We start from the raw sequence: 6,579 nt of genomic DNA on the forward strand, positions 1-6,579 counted from the left end.
GGGGAGAGGCGCTCCACGTCCGGAGCCGCCGCCTGGGAGCCCCTTAACCAAAACCATCTGGGGCCGGGCAGCGCGGCGGAAGCCCCCTCCGCCCCGGCCCCCGCCGCCCTGCCCCGCGGCCGCCCGGCCCCGGGGGCCGCAGCCGAGGAGGGGGAAGTTGCTCTGCCCGCGATGCAGCAGCTCCCGAGCCGGGGGAAGACGGAGGGGACCTCGCCGCGAAATCCGCCCCCCGGCCCCATCCCCAGGCGCGCAGCGGCAGGGCTGTGGGGGCTGCGTTACCTTCAACAGGTGCAGGCGCCGGCGGGAGAGAGCCCCGCGGGCGCGGACCGTCCGAGTTGCCCAAGCGGGAGCGGCGGCGCCCGGGGGCCCGGGGCGGGCGGCGGCGGGCTGGGCAGAGGCGCTACGGCAGCCCCCGGCGGCCGCCCATGCTCCCGGCGGGCCCCGCCGCCGCCACAGCAGCCGGAGTCAGCGCGAAGGCGGCAGCGGCTGCGGCCGCCTCCGAGAGGAAGGAGGAGAGCGGCGGGGAGCGAGGGAGGGGAAGGCAGAGGGAGAGAGGAGAGAGAAACGGCCCCGAGAGAAATTAATCATCACATGACGGTCGCGATCCGCTGCCGCCCCCCGACAGCCGGAGCCTACGCCGGGGAGCCGGGGAAAAGCTGCGAGGAGGGGACACACCTGTAGGCGCAGCACATATCCGCTGTGAGCACAATGCGAGACAGGAAACTGAAAAAACAGCCCAGGGAAGGAGAGAGGCTCCCGTTCGTCCCTCCTTCTCTCCCTCCCTCCGTCCTCCTCCTCCTCCTCCTCTCCCCACCCCCTGCCCCCGGTCAGGATCCGCTTGCAGCGCTGCCTCACGCAGGGAGGTCCAGGCGGAGGGCCGGGGGGAGGCAGGAGCCGCACTTTCTCTCCCTTTTCCTTTTCCCGTCTCCGCTTTGTTTTGCCCGCCGGCCAGGCAGAGCCGGCGCGGCGGAGCGGGGCCGCCCGCGGGGCCGAGCGCTCCGGGGGAGCCCCGAGCCGGGGGCGCGCCGGGCCCCGCCGGGGAGTTGGGGCCGGGCCGGGGGCGGCTGCTCCAGCGCCGGGGGCGGCGAGCCCGCAGCCGCCCGCGGGCGGTCCGCGGCGGGGAGCGCAGCCCCGCGGGCCCCCGGGGGCGGACAGTGGGGAGCGGCGGCGGCGGCGGGACTGCCGGGGCGGCGCTGCCCGGCGGCTCCGGGCAGCCTCTGCCCGCGGCTGGGGCCGGCGCTGGCCCCGCGGCGCTCGCCAGCGGGCAGGGCGCATCGCTGGGGAAGGGGCTCCTTGCTGTTCCGTAGCTAAAGGCCGTGGGGTACGTGGCGTATTCGGTGGTGTTTCGGGGACGCGCCTGAATATGTAGGGAGCAGCCTCATTTCCACCCCTCATCCCCGGAGCAGAGGCTCCTGGGCTCCCAGAGCTCGCATCTTTTCCTGCACACCCTGACCTGTCATTACGGGGCCCCAAATATGTCACCGGCAACATCGTTAGCGAACTTAAAGTACTCCAGGGTGTATCTCTCTCAGGTAAACTCTCTGTAATGGCAATTTCTGAAGGTCTTTTCTCCCGCTCAGGCACTCCGCTAAAAAGCCTGTGTGCAAATTTCTCCTGTCTTCCCCCAGAAACACGCCAACAGGAGTTAATGCAGAGCCTGCTCCCTGCCTGTGTGTAAACATGGCATCGCCTTGCTTTACCATCGTGATCTTCTCCACCTTCAGATGTCAAATTTGTCCCGACTGTAAATAATGTAGGGATGATCTATTAAAAAGAGGGATGTCTTAGAAGAATGGCTCAGGTAAGCTTTGGGCAAGTTGTTTAGACTTTGTAGGTAGCTTTCCATCAGTCAAATGTGGACCAGCAATGTTGCAAGGAGTAATTAATTAGCTGCTGTTGGCACTTTGAGCGCAGCTTCATTAAATGCTGTGTGCATTGGGCTTCCCAGTGAAACAACAGGAGAGAGCTGGTCAGAAAGCCACGCTTCTCAAATGGCACCCTGGAAGTTGCTGAAAAATTGTCATTGCATCTCAGAACGGCAACAAATACCAAATAAATAAAAATCGGCTCCAAAACCTGGGCAAGAGTAAAAAGTGAGAGACTGTTGGAGGAGATGTTAGAAGTGGCTTTCAGACCTTGGCCGTGCGAAGTGCCACCTCAGTCTTAACGGTGGGTTGGGACCATTCGAACATAACGTGGGGTTTTGTGGGGTTTTCCCTCTGGGGTTGCACTCGGGAGGCAGACTCCTATGCTGGCTGGGTCTTACCAGTCTGGCCCAGTTTTTTCAGGCACCTCTACCAGAAGGCCCTTGTCCTTGTTTGTTTGCCTCCTTCCTGCTCTTCACCTGACTGGGCTGAGTCACTGTAAGATGAGAAAGAACTGCTCTGGTGTAATTGTGGGGTGTTTCAGAAGATCTGGATCCCCCGTCTGTACCTCTCACTTGCTGGAAGAGAGAAGAGGAATCTGAAGAGGAGGGAGATGGGACTTCCCTAGGAAAATTAGGTTAGTCGTGTCCTGCAAGCCCTGGGAGGGATCCAGGACAGAGAAACTCACAGGCTGCTAATGGGCTTGGTAAGACCTCAGTTTCCAGGCTGCTTTTTCAACATCTGGGCTTCTGGCCAGGTTGTGCCCAAACTTTTGGCAGAATGCCCTGGAATTACCGGCCAGGCGGCTCTCCTTGTGCCCTGGCCTGTGAATCCCTGCCTCCCAGTGTGCTCTTCCCCAGGGGCTTTTGCTGGGGGCTCTGTCACTTGTCCCCCCACCCTGCCTGCTCCGAACCTAGTGATCTGCTCACCCTACTGGGGGAGGGAGCCCCGGTAGTGGGCCCACGCCTGCTCCATCCAATGGCCACTGGCCAGGGCTGTGCTTGCCGTACTCTTGCTGTCTCATGGTGGCTGTTCCCAGGCTAAATCTAAGCCTTAGCCCCCTCCCGGCATGCCACATGGTTCCCTCTGGCTGGCACGGTTTCCTCCGGCTCTTGTTGCTCTGGCCTCATAACAGCTTTTTTTTTTTTTTTTTTAGAAACCTGCCCGTGGACACACACAGAGCCAGAGCAATGGTGACAGTTTATTTAATTCAAAAGAGGAGCTGGTGAAGTGAAGCCGTGCTGAATCCTCATCCAGTCCGTAACAATTACCTGCTGTGCATTTGACCTTGCCGAGTGTGACAGGGATTATGAAACTGAGCTGGAGCTCGAGGTGGCCACACAGCATCCCATCCCAGGACAGCTGTCTTCTCCGCTAAGCCTCTCTGTGTTGCTGTTCTGCCAGGCACATGTGGTTGTACTAAAGTAGCAGCATGGTATATCAGCCCGTGCTCCTGCCAGCTGGGGCACAAATGTGTGCCACAGCACTTTTGTTACTGAATTCAGTGCCAAATTCAGCACTTGGCCCGTTTGCGAAGGTGCAAAGTGTTCACAAGATGGTCTTCTGCCTCCCATCAGCCCTTCCTTGCCTTGGAGCCAGTACATCGTCCTTCTCCCCCGCGGAGAAGTATGTGATACAGGGAGATATTTCCCCAGTGAACCCAGATAAACAGCTGCACATCAAAACCTGCTATTTGCAGCTGAAGGATTATTCCCCTCCCTTATCACCACGCACCAAGAAAGAAAAAAAAGAGGTCAAATCAAATCCTAAACGCAGAAATGCTTAGAAAAGAGCAACAAGTAAAGGATTGAGTGATTAACAGCTTCCCAGACTCTCGGGGATCTTCACTGCCAGCGTGCACTTACACATGCACAGACAGCGTGCAGCTCGGGAGGGAAAGCCGTGCTTGCTCCTTCTCCAGTGTAAAGGTGCAGATAATGGGACTGCATGTGAATAGGACTCTAGTCCAGATTTCAATTTCCTATTTATTTCCTCCCTTTGCACTCCCTCTTTCTCTCCTCACCTTGTTATCACACATTCGTTGTTACACACGTCCTTCTGTTTTTTTCTCTGCCTGTTATTGTCTTTTACACTGGATGCAACGTCTGTGCCTCTCTCTTGATTCCCTTCCCAGCACCATCAGTTCTCAATTTTATCTAAGGCGCAGCAATACACAGTATCCTTCCTACTGCCGAGACCTTCAAGGCCTGTAAAAAAGAGCCGAATTTCCAGCTGTCATTATTAAAAACACCTTGTTCCATGAGCAACAGAACTAATGAAGACGGGTTTCCTGTGGCTTCGTCTCTGACTCACTCGTTGCTATAACCTCATCTCCCGTTTCTCTTTCATGTCCGATGTGACATCTCTTCTCGGTGGCGAGAGGCGGCAGCCGCTGTTGCTGGTCCGGAGCAGCACGCGTGCTGCCTGCACAGTGCGGCTGCCTGCACTGCTGGGGCGACTGGCTGCTGCCAAGCACGGCCCTTAACAGCCGAGTTCCTCCTGCATCTCTCTCTGTTGGAAAACTAATTTGAGTCTCTAGTCACCGATGCTCACAAACCCCTGGGAACTTAATTATCTTTGAGGCTTCTACCTCTTTTATTCATTTGTTTGCAACTAGCCGATGTGTTCTGACATTTTTATGGGGGGCTGATGGGCAGATAAACAGCCAGATGATTGATTATCGGCCTTTGGGAAGGAAGGTAGTTGCCCTGTGGTCATGGAGCAACCCAAACAGCTGAAACAGAACCTCAAATCCTTTAAAATGATTAAAATTGCACTGTCTGTGTGCAGAAAACTTTGATTGTCTGCATGCCCACATGCCCGAGCAACCTCATTACATCCTGCTGGAGGATCTCCTGCATCTCAGCTCTCTTCTGAAGGCTGGGGAGGGGGAAGAAGGGGGAAAGGATTCCTCCTCGTGTAAGCAGCAATGCGTCTGCTGTACCGGGCAGCAGCTGTAGTGGAGATTCAGTCTGCCCTAGCACCACTGCTACCATCATCCTTTGTAACAAATTTATATCAATAAAGGGAATGCAAAGAGCACAAGAAATAGGACACTACATGAATGGTTTTCATCTCATGGTTAAGATATAGACAAGGGCTCTACAAGACTTTTTCATTCTCTGAGTGCAGGGCAGTGTGATGTCTTCGGTTCTGATAGGGCACCGCATCGTCTTCCACTAGTGACTGAAATGACCCAAATATACATATTTATATTTTCACAGCCCATAAATCACCCTGGGATCTACTTTTTCTGGATGAAAAGTGCCAGATAAATCTAAGGTGTTATTATTAGATTTGTGAAATGTCACTGCGCACATCCTGACTTTCATGCCCTTTGCACCACACTCACGTGGCAGATCAATTTGTGTATATTGGGTTTTTTGTGGTTGATGGATTTCTCAGTGCCCGTTTTCCAACAATCCAGAAAAAAATGTTTAAGGGTAAAATAACCTTAGGATTTCCTTCATTTTTTTTCCTTTGCTGACAGAAAATATTTGAACCACGTGGAGCAGGTGGTTTTTGGTATTTTCTAACCAACTGTCACTTGGTACATTTGTTTACCCCTGTGCAAAATGTTACCCAGTCAGAATTTTGCTTTTGTTTAGTTTAGCAGACATTTTGTGTATACTTTGCTACAGATATAAATTGCTGCACAAAGGTATGAGATAGAAAACCAGCAGGCCCTGGATACAATTTCCATGTGGAATCTGCAGAAAACCTTCTATGGATGTGTGCAATGTCTATATGCATATATATAACTATTACAAGTAGCAGCCCTTGCAGTCAGGACTTGACATTCTGACATTGCCCTGATTGTACCCGCTTGTGTGTGAGCCTGGTTTAGAGATCCTTGGGTAGTGAAGAGGTTCATACGGGCAATGCTTGTATTTTTAATGCTACCTTGAATTTTCTGAGGAATTTAATTTAAAAAATCAAAATATGATAAGCAATTTCAGCAGAAAGTTTAGTGTTGTTTTAAAATGTAGCTAAACTGAAAACGAATATAAAATGTTGACGAGTATTTGGCCCTGCCCTTTTTTTGTCCTTTTTTGTTTAAATAGACCCTTCACAAACACACAGACACGCACCCCTGCATATATATAAACCAGACAAACCAGCATTTCCAACTTTAATTAAGGCAGCTGCCTAGCTAAGTTGCAAAGCCACTGCTCTCACAAAGTAACCATTCATTTGAACCCCAGCCAATATACTTACACTCGATGTTATTGCTAATTCTGCAACGAGTTGGAGAACTGGCTATTGGAATTAGTTAACTGCCATGCATGCTGTGATAAATATATCTATATTGTAGAAAAAATAATAGAATCTCATTATCTACTAATATTTGAACTAGTTTTATTACGGAGAGCTAGGCTGTGGGAAGACAATTACAAGTAAGAGTGCATGATTACAGTGTTCTGTTCAGGAGTGGAAAATCAGATTTAACTATTTTATGCTAGAAATAATGCATCTTTTTACATCAGTAACCTCGGATAGTGTATAATTAATATTTTCTGAACATATATTGCAGAAATTTTGTGTTTATACTATTCAAGTGTATCTGGACTATAGTAGTTAAACATACAGCTAAAATAGTAGGAGTTTAATATGGTACAACAGAGTTAGAGAAGCATTTATCATTTTAAAAGACTTCGATCAATCAGAATTCATCAATGACACATCAGTTAAGATAGAAAAATATTGACTGCTA

At 51.9% G+C, this 6,579-nt stretch overlaps 1 protein-coding gene and 1 long non-coding RNA gene across 10 annotated transcripts in view; one reads left to right on the plus strand and one right to left on the minus strand.

Moving 5' to 3' along the window:
- PLXNB2 (plexin B2) overlaps positions 1–773 on the minus strand; it is a 263,445-nt gene extending 262,672 nt beyond the window's left edge. For 4 of the 7 annotated variants that reach the window (XM_072860778.1, XM_072860825.1, XM_072860814.1 and 1 more), the window contains exon 1: positions 676–773. The gene's annotated coding sequence lies outside the window, so the exon portion shown is untranslated. The other 3 variants (XM_072860806.1, XM_072860788.1, XM_072860797.1) reach the window with 2 other exon arrangements.
- On the plus strand, positions 42–6,355 carry LOC140651402 (uncharacterized). Of its 3 annotated transcripts, none has more exons than XR_012042391.1 (4): positions 82–1,532; positions 1,629–1,801; positions 2,270–2,502; positions 3,022–6,355. It is a non-coding gene; the product is annotated as an uncharacterized lncRNA (long non-coding RNA). The 3 variants fall into 3 exon arrangements; XR_012042390.1 differs by having other exon boundaries at positions 83–1,532; positions 2,280–2,502; XR_012042387.1 differs by having other exon boundaries at positions 42–1,532; positions 1,629–2,502.
- The last annotated feature ends 224 nt before the right edge of the window (positions 6,356–6,579 follow it).

Source organism: Ciconia boyciana, chromosome 1 (genome assembly GCF_034638445.1).
Source record: "Ciconia boyciana chromosome 1, ASM3463844v1, whole genome shotgun sequence".
Lineage (NCBI taxonomy): Eukaryota > Metazoa > Chordata > Aves > Ciconiiformes > Ciconiidae > Ciconia > Ciconia boyciana.